Source organism: Drosophila arizonae, chromosome 5 (assembly GCF_054131065.1).
Source record: "Drosophila arizonae isolate 15081-1271.41 chromosome 5, UAZ_ARI_1.0, whole genome shotgun sequence".
Classification (NCBI taxonomy): Eukaryota; Metazoa; Arthropoda; class Insecta; order Diptera; family Drosophilidae; genus Drosophila; species Drosophila arizonae.
Genome location: NC_142925.1, coordinates 22,491,507 through 22,504,588, shown reverse-complemented (window position 1 = coordinate 22,504,588; position 13,082 = coordinate 22,491,507). Strand labels below are relative to the sequence as shown.

General features: G+C 39.6%; 1 long non-coding RNA gene across 2 annotated transcripts; it reads right to left on the bottom strand.

Moving 5' to 3' along the window:
- Positions 1-6,322: 6,322 nt before the first annotated feature.
- Positions 6,323-8,569, bottom strand: LOC149268791 (uncharacterized). 2 transcript variants are annotated; one of them, XR_016270430.1, is made up of 4 exons: positions 7,912-8,564; positions 7,296-7,825; positions 6,514-7,171; positions 6,323-6,447 (listed from the first exon to the last, which is right to left on the bottom strand). It is a non-coding gene; the product is annotated as an uncharacterized LOC149268791 (long non-coding RNA). The 2 variants fall into 2 exon arrangements; XR_016270429.1 differs by having other exon boundaries at positions 7,296-8,569.
- Positions 8,570-13,082: the final 4,513 nt, after the last annotated feature.

Sequence of the window (13,082 nt, the reverse complement as noted above, 5' to 3'; positions counted from 1 at the left end):
CCGCATCCTTCAACTCAGCTCTCCCCGTCTCTCTCATACTCTCCCTTTCTGCCTCCCTTTTTAACGTGGCATTTGCATCATAAATTGTCAGCAATGTCATAAAATATTTTCTTTTTGTTCGCATTTTTGTTCATTTTGCATATTATTTGAATACCGTTGTTGTTTTCTTTTTTTTTTTTTGTCATATCGTCATTATCATCATCATCATGATTATCATTATCGACGCTGATGCAGTTTGTCATCATTGCATTTGGACTGCCTTAAAAATTAAAACTAAAGCACAGCCAGAGAGAATTTCAAATGATATTCGCAGCGCGTCGAAATTATCTGCTTCGCAGCTTTTGAGCCTTCGACCGGGAGATGTGAGAAAATGCCATTAGAGCGCTCCGTAATCCAATAACTGAGCACGGGGAGGCTGCTCAAGGCATTCTCAACTTGAACTTGCAACTGCTGCATGCTGCAGGTAATTGCATTTGCAAAGCAGCTTTAACATTCGTGAGAGTTATGTCAACTCAAAGACTAGCTGCCTCTCCCTCTCTCTCTCTCTCTCTCTCTCTCTCTCTCTCTCTCTCTCTCTCTCTCTCTGTCCGCCTGTCATTCTGTGTATCTTCTATACGACAAAGTTTCCTTTACAAAGCCCACAAGTTCTTGGAACTACACAAACTAATACACCCTTCGGTATACAAGCCACCCCCAGCCACGCCCCTACTCACCCGCCCTCTCGCCCTCTCGCCCTCTTGCCCCATCGAATCAGTGCAGCAGTTGCCCTTTATGTTCTTTGTTATGTTTCTCTAGCTGCATTCACAACTATTTATTTGCTCTCTGTCTCTGCCCCTGTCCCTGTCCCCGTGGCTGTCCTCGCCCCACACGCCCTGCCCCTTGTTAAATTTAACCCTTGAATGCGCCACAGCAATTGATTTCTATGAATTGTTGTTGCTGGGGTGGAACCCTTGGAAACTTTAACAGCAAAATTTATGTTTTTCCTTTAGCCATTATGGCAGAAAATGTTATAATTCAATAACAAGATTCTTGGCTCGCTATCGCTCTCTCCCTCCCCCTTGTAATGCGCTTTGTTCTGATAATGGTCCTCCACAGAATGCGTTAAAATCAATTCAGAATTTATGCGCTTTGGCTTGTAATTTATTTTATGAATGTTTAATAATCTGTGCACTGCGTAAATTTATGACAATTGCATGTTAATTGCCTGCTCGGAGCCGATATGTCAGTCAAACACTCACAGCAGAGAGTGAGAGAGAGAGAGAGAGAGAGACAGAGAAAGAGAGAGAAAGCCATGAGCAGGGGGACATTCTGACTGAACGCTCATTTTGTTTACATTCAATTTCATAAGTGGCACTAGGGAGCCCAAACAGCCAGCCGGGTGTCCATTGTTGACTCAGAGCTCAGCTGAACTGAGCTGAGCTTTGACGAGCACCGACTCCGCCCGACACCGCCCCCTCTGGCAGCAGTTGACATGCTGAGCACATTATTAGACTCCCCCATCCGAGCTGACGATATCGATTCCAAGTTTGCGCAGGCATTTAAAAACGAATGCCAGCCCGGGGCGCTGCGAGCTTTGTGCGGCGTCTGGGAATTGTGTAAGTGAAAGCTGATTAATAATGAGCACTTGTTGAGTGGGAGGGCAATTACGGGTCTGTTGGTCTTTTGCAGCACTGCTCGGACTGCAGGAGTATTGAAGTAGAGCTGAGCTTTAGAAGCAAGCGCGCCATGCACGCATCTGGCATGTGTCAGCCTTGACTCTGACTGTGAGCAGAGAGACTGAGGCAGCTCGCTGAGGCAAATCGCTGCATAAATCGCAGCGACAACTCAGTTTCTCTTTTGGCCAGCTCTTGTGCATGGCTGGCAGCTCTTCATCATCTTCAGTGACACTTGTTTGTCTAAACGCTGTCGCGTGGCGACCTTACTGGGGTCTCGTTGGGAACACAGAGACCTCATGATCTCTCTCTGCCTCTGCCTCTCGTTTTCTCTGTCTATCTCGCATCCCGCATCTCGCTCTTGCCATATAAAGTTTAGCTAGTGCAGCAAACAGAGGAACAACTTGGCTGGCTTGAAGCTTCAACATGATTTATGAAACTCTACACATCATAAGCGAATGCGTTTATCATTTTTTACGCTCTCGCCGAAACTGGGAAAAAATCTTGGAACTTGGCGACGTTGACAAATGACAAAAAACTGCGCTGCCGTCCATTTGTGCTATAAGGGCGGTAAACAAGCTGCTCTTAATTTTATCCAGCACTCGCATCCGGCCAAGCTCGAGCTCAGCCGCTGCAGGAATCAAAGCTGCGGGCCAACCACAGCCTCGTCATTAAATATGCAATAGAATCGCTTCTTCATTCTATTTTTGTGTGTGTGTGTTTTTATACCCTGAACCCATTGAAAATGGGAAATCAGGGTATAATGGTTTTGTGAAAAAGTATGTAACGGGCAGAAGGAGGCGTGGCAGACCCCACAAAGTATATATATTCTTGATCAGCGCGACGAGCTGAGTCGATATAGCCCTGTCCGTCTGTCCGTCCGTCCGTCCGTCCGTCCGTCCGTCCGTCCGTCCGTCCGTCCGTCCGTCCGTCCGTCCGTATGAGTGCGTCGATCTCAGAAGTTATAAGAGCTAGAGAGCTGAAATTTGGCATGCATACTCGTGTGTACCATACGCAGTACGAGTTTGCTTTATTTTTTCGATAAATCGTCCGATAACTTTTTTATCGAGAATAATCGAAAAATTGATTTTGTTTTTTTAGCCTAACTTGAACATTTTTAGACCTGGAGTCTTCAAATTTGTGTTGTATATAAAATTAATCGATACAAAGATTTTGTAATTTACAGATTTTGGATACCACGCCCCCTTCTCCCCCAATTTGTAAAAAACGCATTTCAAGTACTAGAGACTTGTGCTTTGGAATGTACACACATATTTACCATATGATTACACTCTGAAAGTTTCATTAAGATCGTATGTCTACAAAAGAAATTATTCAACAAATAAATTCTCATAATATTGCCCACACTGCAGCGCAGCCCAAGCGCAGTCGCTGCTTACTGCGCAGTTAGCAGAGCGCAGGCTTATGCGTGCGTGTGGATGCATCTGTATGTATGTGTGCATAAAAGAAGTGCAGAATGATTAGAATATCAGATTAGAGGGTTCAGGGTATCTCCTAGTCGAGCAGTCTCGACTAGAGCTTTCTTACTTGTTTTGTTGTATTCTTTCTGCATATTTCTCGTGAACTTTCAAAGCGTCAGAAGTCGCATAAATTATTCTGTTAACAACTTGTGTCAACATGATCATTAACAACAACACATTCCTCGGCCACGGAAACTCTCTCAGTTGCGACATCCTCAAATGGAACTTTTCTGCGGCCAACGCAAAGGTAAACAAGCGAGTGGCCGAAACTTAAATATTTGCAATGATAATGGAAGCGTGTGGGACAGAAATAGAAATGCGTAATTTCATTTTGATTGCAAAAGTTTGTTTTTTATTGTATACCCTGAAAATAGAAAATACGATTTCTAGGTATAATGACTTTCTTAAAGTGCAAGTAACAGGAGTAAGGAGGCGTGGCCGAGCCCTTAAAGCATATATATGCCTGATATCTGGCATATATCTGGCTTAAAATTGATGTTTGACCTTTGTATGACAAGTTTATTTTTTTCATTTCATTTTCAATTCATTCATTTCTTTATTTTTGTTAAACAAAATTCCTTTTTCTGTACACTTAAGGAAGACTAAATCAAAAATTCAGACAAATTTTTTTAACGATTAGTAAATTTAAAATTTTTTTAAATTTTTGGTTTCGTTTGTACCACACAGAGCTCTGTGGGGGTTTGTAAGATTTTGTAATTTTCTGGTTACTACTCTAAGTTTGCAAAAAAAAAAAAAAATAAAATAAAATAAAATAAATAAAATTTCTTTAAATATAAGAGACTTCTGCTTTGGCATATTGACACATTTGATTGTTCTTATCGCTCAAAATGTTTGAAAAGTTATTCAACAAATAAGTTCCGATAGTCGGCCCAAACGCAGCCGCTGCGTCAACTGCGCAGCTAGCAGAGCACGTACTTACGAGTGCTTGTATGTATGTGTGTGTTCATAGCCTACTGTGTAACATAAAAGGTATATTGCCTCTGCGCTGAGCCTAGGGTATTTCTTAGTCGGGTAGTCTGCACTAGAGCAGTCTTATTGCTTTTATTTCGCTGCTTTTTCTCTTCTAACTAATGTCTAATTCTCTCTGTATGTTGGAGATACTGGAGATGATTTCCAAGAGCTTCGACAATGTCATTCTTTCTGTTGCTAGTGTTCGATCATAAGTGAGTTTATAACTGAGTTTTAAGATACGACATTGTAGTCCGCACTACTGGGAGAGCGAACGTTGATAACCAAATGGATTCTCTTAGGTGTCAGTTATACCTGTGTTCTCCTAGCCTCAAAGTGTCAGTGCCTGGTCCGTCTTTTATGAAGGAATTATCAGAAAATGGTTAAAGTATTCGTCGTCTGTTCCTAGGAGTAACTGCTATGAATAGAACATACATAAGTTAGACCTGGAACAGAAGTTTGCATAAAGCAAAATTCTATTCCAATTTTGTTTACCTATTAATGGACTCTAGTTATTGTCAAAGAGCAGCCACAGCTTGCACAGGTGATTTCTCATTCCTCAGCATTTATTTCAAAGAGTACTCAAAGGTAATCGAACCTCTCAGAGCGAGAGCGAGAGCGAGAGCATGCCGTCTGTGACGCCTTGTGGCAATGATTTATGGCCGGCTCCAATGGGCCGTAACCATTACAATTATGGGCGCAGACACTGCGGAAGTCCTAGCCACAACAAAGTATCCACTGGAGACGTCCAAGTCGTCAGCGCCAGCGTCCAAGCGCCTGCACAATAATTTTTTATGATTAGAATGCAAGAGTCGAATAAATCAACTTAAAGTGCGCATGATTCATGTGTTTATCGAGTGGCCAAGCGTACGCACTTCCTTGGACAATTGCACAATTGTGGCCAATCGACGAGGGGTGCGAATAAACAATAGAAAAATGCAGCCGCAGCAGCAGCGATGATTTTAAAGCGCCAAACGTCGCGCATGCGACGCCTAATTGGATTTTTGCTTGGCTGTTGACTATGGTCTGGTCAGCATATGGAGTGGGTTATTGTAGGTGGGCTAGCCAGCGAGCCAGCTACCCAGCAGGAGCCAGCTCTAAACAATAAATGTGCCACGAATGTGCACTCAGACTCGCACTCACACTCACACACTCGTAGAGCTCTTTGAATGGCTCTCCAGGTCGCCGTCGCTGCATAAAGTGAAATTGTGCGTAAAATTCGTTGGTCACGTTTCCACGTCTGTTGACAATTGTTTTTGCCCTGAATGAGGCAAGCAAGAGCAACGTTTGCGCTGTTTGCTGCCATTAAAACGCGTGTCCACATGCTGACCAGCTCTGCAGAGCAGCTCTGTAGAGCTGCAGAGATCCTCATCCTGCGCTTGCCACACTATTGCCACACAGCAGTTCGTGTCGTTTTCAGCGCTCGCAAAAAGTGCTGCTAATCTTTTGTTTAGGCCGGACATGTGGCAACAGGCACAGACAGCACTGCGAGTGAGGGAGAGGGAGAGAGGAAGTGGCAGAGACAGAGGCAGAGGCACCGCTGCATTCGGCACCACGGAGCGTCCTCAATTAGGCAAAACATTTTCACAGTCGACCCGTGTCAGCCTGCGATCATATCGCCGTGTCCGAAATTGCACTGGCGACAATCCCTACAGACGCCGGACACACCTTTGTCTGCCTTATTATTCGCCGGATTTGGACTCATTAAGGCACATCATGTGACGCATTCATTCGAAATCCGGAATCCCGCTTCTTTCAATGGCACAATACCTAACGAGCTGTCTGCACACTGTGGTTACCGTTGCGACTTGGTACTGGTCAATTGAATGGAACTGCAAAGGCCAGTAAAGGGATGAGGGCTGAAAATCGATGGGAGCAACTGAAAATTGCACTAATTACATGGGGGAACTTGAAATGAAGCTAAAGTGTGGAATATTACATCAGAGTTCACAGTTAACTATGCTTGAATTGAGACTTGGGGGATGCATAGAGAGACTCTAACAGGGAGGAATATAAGGAGGGGAATGAGATTAGAAACATGCCTCACCATATCTATAGGATAAGCTAATGGAAAGAACGATATATCGTATATATAAAGTGTCTGTCTCAAGAGATATATACTACATAATATCTGCTACCTTACGACTTCATACTTTTTCTATAAAAATGCAGTAGTTGTCTTAAAAATGTTGGTTATCATAGTTAAAAATACAATTAAGTCTGAGTCTGATTGAAAAGTATATTGGGTTACAAACAGATATACAATTAATTTTAAATTTAATATTTGTTATTTTGTAAGTAGATAAAACCTTTTGCGTAATACAAAAATCGTGATCAAAATTAAACTAAAAAGAAACGAAATTACTTGGTGAACGACAATATGTCAATGAAGTATTTCTATATATACTTACTAGCTGGCCCGGCAAACGTTGCATTGCCCTCTATATTATTTCTAGGTAAAAAATTGTTGAAAGCTATGTTGTTCAGGCTGGGATACACTGATAAATTTATTAATCGGATTTTCATTCAAGCACCTTGTTGTAAACGACATTCTTCGTTTTTTGGTCGGGTGCAAGAACAAATAATGCGGATCGTTTGCCAACACGTGAGCATGCCACGTACAATTGACCATGAGAAAAACACGCATTTTCTAGATTGAGGCCACAAATAGTCAAAGATTGGCCCTGTGACTTGTTGATCGTCATGGCGAAGGCAAGACGAAGCGGGAATTGAATTCGTTTAAATTCAAAGGGCATATCTGTTGAGCTCATCGGAATCCTAGGAATAAGAACTTCCTCATCTTTAAATTTTCCTTTGAGTATCAACGCGTGAATCACATTGCTCATCAGTTTTCTTATCACCAAACGCGTTCCATTGCACAGTTTTGGTTGGTTTAAATTTCTAAGCATGCAAATCATGGAGAATTGCTCTTTTCATAGCTGTGTTCATTTCTTGACGCCGGTCAAGTTGTTCTTCCATATTGCCCATGAAGTATATTTGCAAGAATTTTTGCTGTGCATCTTCAATAGGTTGCAATGATCCAATGCGATGGCAAATCTGGCCTTGAATCTTTAAATTCAAAGCCATAGTTATAGTTATATTTACAAACACTATTTACAGAAATCTAACAAACTACATTATTCAAAATTTTTTTTTGGCAGTCATAGAAAATAAAATTTTTAACGTAAATTACCTTAAATATCCGTCTCCAATATTTTCCGCCCCAAATTATGTCATTTGGAAACAGGCATTGTATTTTTGAGTGTTCGCTAGAAAATGTCGTGATTCTAGTGTTTCGCCATAAAGCAGGGAACGCAATGGCTATGGTGACCGCTAATGGCAATGTCACTTTACCACTAAGGCAGCACAAACCGGGCGTTTCACCAGCAAACTTCAATGCGCCACAATGCTAGCAAACAACGTCCATTGGACCAATGCAAACTAAACGATTCAAGCTGTAATCAATGGTGCAATCATATCGAAACGCTGCTCGATTCAAATCAATCCTTGAACCATTTCTTATTGCCATTTCACGGGCTGCCTCTCTTTGAGAAGCACGAATTAAGGCCCTTCTTCCCTGGGTACTAACGCGGAGCCTTTCTCGGGCGATTTCTCGCTCTTCGTCAGATAATTGACTCGCGCTATTCCGTTGCCTAATTGCATTATGGGTCCGCCGGGAAAGATTAGATCTTCTAGGACGCGGCATTTTTATTAATAGTAATACTGCCCTCGCACAAAACCATATAAAACAATCGAGAAATATAAATATAAATAATTTACACAAATTTATGTTTGAGACAAACAAATACCTGAACTTTCGAGATATTTAGCTTTTGTAAAAGTCCAAAAATACAATTTTTAATAATTAACTTTTTTTTTTTTAATTTCGAATTTTGAATTTTGAATTTTTTATTTATTTTTGATTGTTAGGTTTTAATCTTTTGATTTTTTTTTTAATTTTTGCAGATTTTTGATTTGAAATATTTATAAAGTTTAAAAGTCCGAAAATAAAAAAAGCCAAAAATACACTTTTTAATAATTACCTTTTTTTTTTTTTAATTTCGAATTTTTAATTTTTTATTTATTTTTTGAACAGTCAGGTTTTAATATTTTGATTTTTTGCAGATTTTTGATTTGAAATATTTTTCCTTTTGATTTGAAATTTTTTTTTTTTTTTTTTTTTTTTTTTTTTTTTTTTTTTTTTTTTTGAATAGTCAGGTCTGCTCGAGGTCAGGAGACCGTAGACTGACTGACTACATTTGTTTATTTACTTCTACACTATTGTCAAAACTGTCACTGTTACCAAGCCTACTGGGTATAAAAAAAATTTGAACATTTGGGGAAAAAACCGCGTTTTTCAAGTATTCCGCAAATTTTTTCAGTATTTTTAAGACCCTATACTAAACTCGTTGCGGAGACAAATCCAACAAATCAAAAACCATGAAAATTGGTTCAGCCCAAATACAGTTATAAGCAGTCTTCACTTTTACACAACTTTCTTTTATATATATAGATATGTCTATTACTATGTCTATTACTCATTAAATAATTACAAAACAGATGTTTTAGTTCACGTATCGAGCAGCTAACACTCTGTTTATATAAACCAACTACTGTAATCTAAGCCAAGCTTTGTTTTTTATCCATACATACATACATATAGCTCTGCACGCATAAACAGATCATAAAATATATATCACATTTCTTTAATCAGCTTCACTACTTAAACTTCAACTTTATGACGCTATGGACGCCTCCTGCAATGCGTCATTCATTTGGTAAATAAGTAACATTATCCTCCTGAGCATAAGCAGAACTTACCTCATACAGCTACCTTTCAGTTGTCGGGTTAATTTTGGTTTGGCTTAACGACAGCAGCCCGGAAAAATTTTGAAATATAAGCCAAATGCTAAGCAGGCAAAACAGCAGTAAACAGGATTTGCAAAATTGTTGTAGCACGCTCTCAGCCAAACTTAAACTTGGGCTACGGCAACTAAAGTCCGTTTTTAGTTGCGACTCTTGAAAAGCAGCGTAGAGAACCGGGGTCTAGTGGAATAAGCACGACTATGAATTACCCAATCAATGATATTCCATACGATTTTTAGAGATTTTTAGGACTTAAGCTCCTGAATCGTGCAAGATGTTCCTAAGGAACTAAGTCTAAGTTTATCGAATATTAAAAGCAAAATTGATGAGTGTTTTTTTCAGCCTTGGGACATAATTTCAGGCTTTCAGCCTGATTTCTTGAAGTCGGAAAAGTTATCGATTATTGTCAGCAAAACTGATGAGGGCTTAGTTTAGGCCTTATCAGGGCTGCGAAATCAAGAGTCAAGCTTCCACGCTGTAAATTATCGATGTAATATACTTACTTCGTAGCCCGATGGATAAGGGTATAACGACCCAACTCTTAATCCGCAACAAGAAAACATATATGACCCTTTTATCATAAGCTACACCTTATATCTCTGTCTGTGTCTGTGTCTTTTTTTCTCTGCCGCGTATACCTTAACAAGGCCCATACTACCCTGACTTCTCAGTTGCTCTGGTTAGGGTATAAGTACAAACAGCGGCTAACGAATCGGCATCAAGGTAACTTGTTAAGGGGGTCGATTGGCTGGATAATGTCAAATGTCATGGCTTATAAAGGGTAACGTTGCCGGGCAACAGCGTTATTATACGACAATAACAACAATAACTGCAACAATAAGTTCCATAAAGTTGCGGCCCAGCACTTTGCAGCAGGTCAGCATCCAGTTCTTACTGTCGCTTAAGCTGCGATATATTGTGTACTTTAACAACTGACTGAGTCCAGTTTGTTTGTTTTCTTTTTTTATTATTTCAATCCTGGTTTTGTTCCTCAAATGCAAAAATTATTGCACAATGTTTTTATGACGAGCGAAATATATGTTCAGTCTCTACATTTTTTCCTGTTTTTCCACTCGCTTTTAATGCGGCTTTGCGTTTTTATTCTCTCTCACACTTTCCGCTCTGCAGCTTCCCTTTTACAGATTGGCAATGGCAATGGCCAACGGTTGTTGTTTCTGTTGTTGCCCTGTTGGCAGCTTGGTGTCATGGTAATTTTTAAGCCTTTGCTGATTTTATTTATTGAAAAATAAAAGACCTCACAAATGCATGAGAGAGGGAGAGCAATGGCCTCTTTGCGCATATATATTGCATTTTTTATTCAATTATTGAAGGCACCGATAACTTGATATCTATTTTATTTAGTTCGATAGCTTACAAACTCTTTTATTTGTATAACACAGTGAATCTATCAACTATTTCAATATATATGTTTGTATATGTTATACAAATATAACTATGGGAGTTATATATTTTTATTTTAGTTTTATAAGCATGCTGACATCTACTTTAACCTGCATTGCAAGTAATTCATTGGAAAACTGTTATAAATATTCATTATAACAGTTATACATATATATATATATATATATATATATATATATATATATATATATATATATATATATATATATATATATATATATATATTTATTTATATATATATTTATATAAAATAATAAATAAATATCTATCGTTTGTATTTAATTTTATTTAATGTATATAACAGTTAGGCTCCATTCTCAAATGAGTTATAAATGTATAACACTTAACTTGTATCAGTTACTTTAAAATTTATGTAGTACTACTTCATTTTCAGCTGCTATAAATTGTTTTCATAACAGTTAGGCATTTGAATATATTTTGCTCTCATTTACATTGTATGTATATAAGTAATTGGTTTTATCAGCTACTTTAATATGCGCACTAAATTAAATGCCAACAGTTGTAAGAGGCAAATTCAAGCTATATATAATTAATGTGCTATATGTAATATAACAAGCTGTTATTATCAGTTACTTTAACATTTATGTTAAATAGCTTGCAAGCAAATTGTTATAGCTTGTAATTATAACAGTTAAATATTTTTTAATAATGAGTGACTTTAATTAATGATGGATATCCTTTCTCATTCGAGTTGAATAATAGCCTCATATCATCAGCAACTTTGACATGCATGTTAAGTAGTTGGTAAGCTAACTGTTATAACATGTTATTATGACAGCGAGGTGTCCTTGTAAACACTACAGCTACACGTTTCCTGTCAAATGTTAAGCTTCCATTTCAGCATAGCAGACACTCTGCCAGTGTCTTACCGGAAAGGACCAGTCAGGCAGCCAGGCAGCCAGCAGACCAAACAATATTCAAGTATGCGCCTCTTAACCCCACCGAGAGGCAAAATATTTGTATTTAATAAAGCCAGGGTCGCTTGACTTTACATACAAGTGGCGGAATTTAATGTGCCCTACGGTGAGGCGACACCGTGAAGGTCCTCAGTCGAGCAACAGCAGCTAAGGCAACGGCAACAGAAATGCGAAAATAAAAAACTGAGCTAAAGGCAAATCATAAAAATATACAATAAAATTCGAACATGAAAAGCCTATTTAAAATGCTGACATACGAAATGCGAGCGAACGAATGAACTGAGCGGCTCAACACTTGAGGGCGCCGCTGCGCTCTCAGCTGTGGGCGTGGCAGTAAGGGAAAGCGACCAACCGAGGGACTGAGCGAATTACCATAAAATGAAAAACAAAGGCGCGAAATTGGAGTCAGAGTGAGGTAACAAAAGTCCTTCCCTCCCTCCCTCCAGCCGCACGACAACCACCTACGAGCCGGCGCTGCAGCCAGCCCCTTCGCATCCGTTAGGCACCAGCGCGAATGCGAAAATATGAAAATTGAGTGAAAATATGTAAATGTAATGAAATATTGTTTTTTGCTGTTCAAAGGACAACAACCGAAGCAAGAACAACAGGATCCACAAGCATAGAGACTGCGACTGCGACGTCAACTGCGGCGTCAACTGCGACGGCAACTTCGCACATGACGTTCTGGATTTACTTAGTTGCTTGGGAGCCCCAATGCCCACATGGCACTTGCCAGGACCCTCCAAAAATTTATGCGTAACAAGTCGCTGCCCCATTTATCAAACTTACCCTCTCTCTCTCACTCTCTATCTCTCTGTCTCTGCCCAACTGTGATTTACACTCTCGTTTTCTTGTCGAGTCCTCGGTTAGCGTATGTCAGTCTGGCTGACAGACTGAGGGGATGAAAGAGTGTCAGTATTGAAGCCGTGTTGGCTGTTATTTAAATTATGAAAATTATTCAAACCACAAATGGAATCATCATCATCAGTTATCGCTCCCTTTCCAGCCATCGTAATACACGCACTTAACTACACTGAACTGAAGCTGAAGGGATTTCGAACGAGCTCCAATAACAGTCAAGCAAACAGAACCAGACAGAGAGAGTGTGAGAGAGGGAGAGGAAGAGGGAGACAGAGGCAGTCAGTCATATATGTAAGTATGGTTATCCGCTGCGAGTTGGCAATAAAAGAAAGGCTCATTTATGTGAGTAATGTGCACAGATTTTATGTGAGAGCCATTGAAATTCAATATAGAATAGAATATGCTGTACGAAGGGCTAACCCATAGAATCACTAGATTAAGCCGGTCTGCTGCTCATGTCAAAGTCATCGGTGAGTGAACTAAATGGGCTAAGCAGCCGACTAAATATTTCAGATCTTGTGATTCCAATTGTGCCTGGGCTCGATTCCAATTTCATTTTCAATCTCGAATTCGATTCAATTGCTTTGACAGCTGCATTAGTGTAACATTCTAGTAGGGCGCTCTAAAATAATTATCGCAAAACAAGCAAAGATATTCAATCTCTTGCTGTCACAAGACATGAAATGCACAAATTATTGCCACTTAAAATTAGAAAGCACTTATAACAAGGCCAAACTCGGCTGAGCAGAGAGAGAGATTAGATTGAGTGGGATATGGGGAGGGGGAGAAGGAGGGGTGGACTTTCGAGCTGACCAAATAAATGAAATGAATGTTAGCCTTGATTTCAAATGTCATTAATAAATCCCAGACGAGCAAATTTTGTGTGTTAAGCA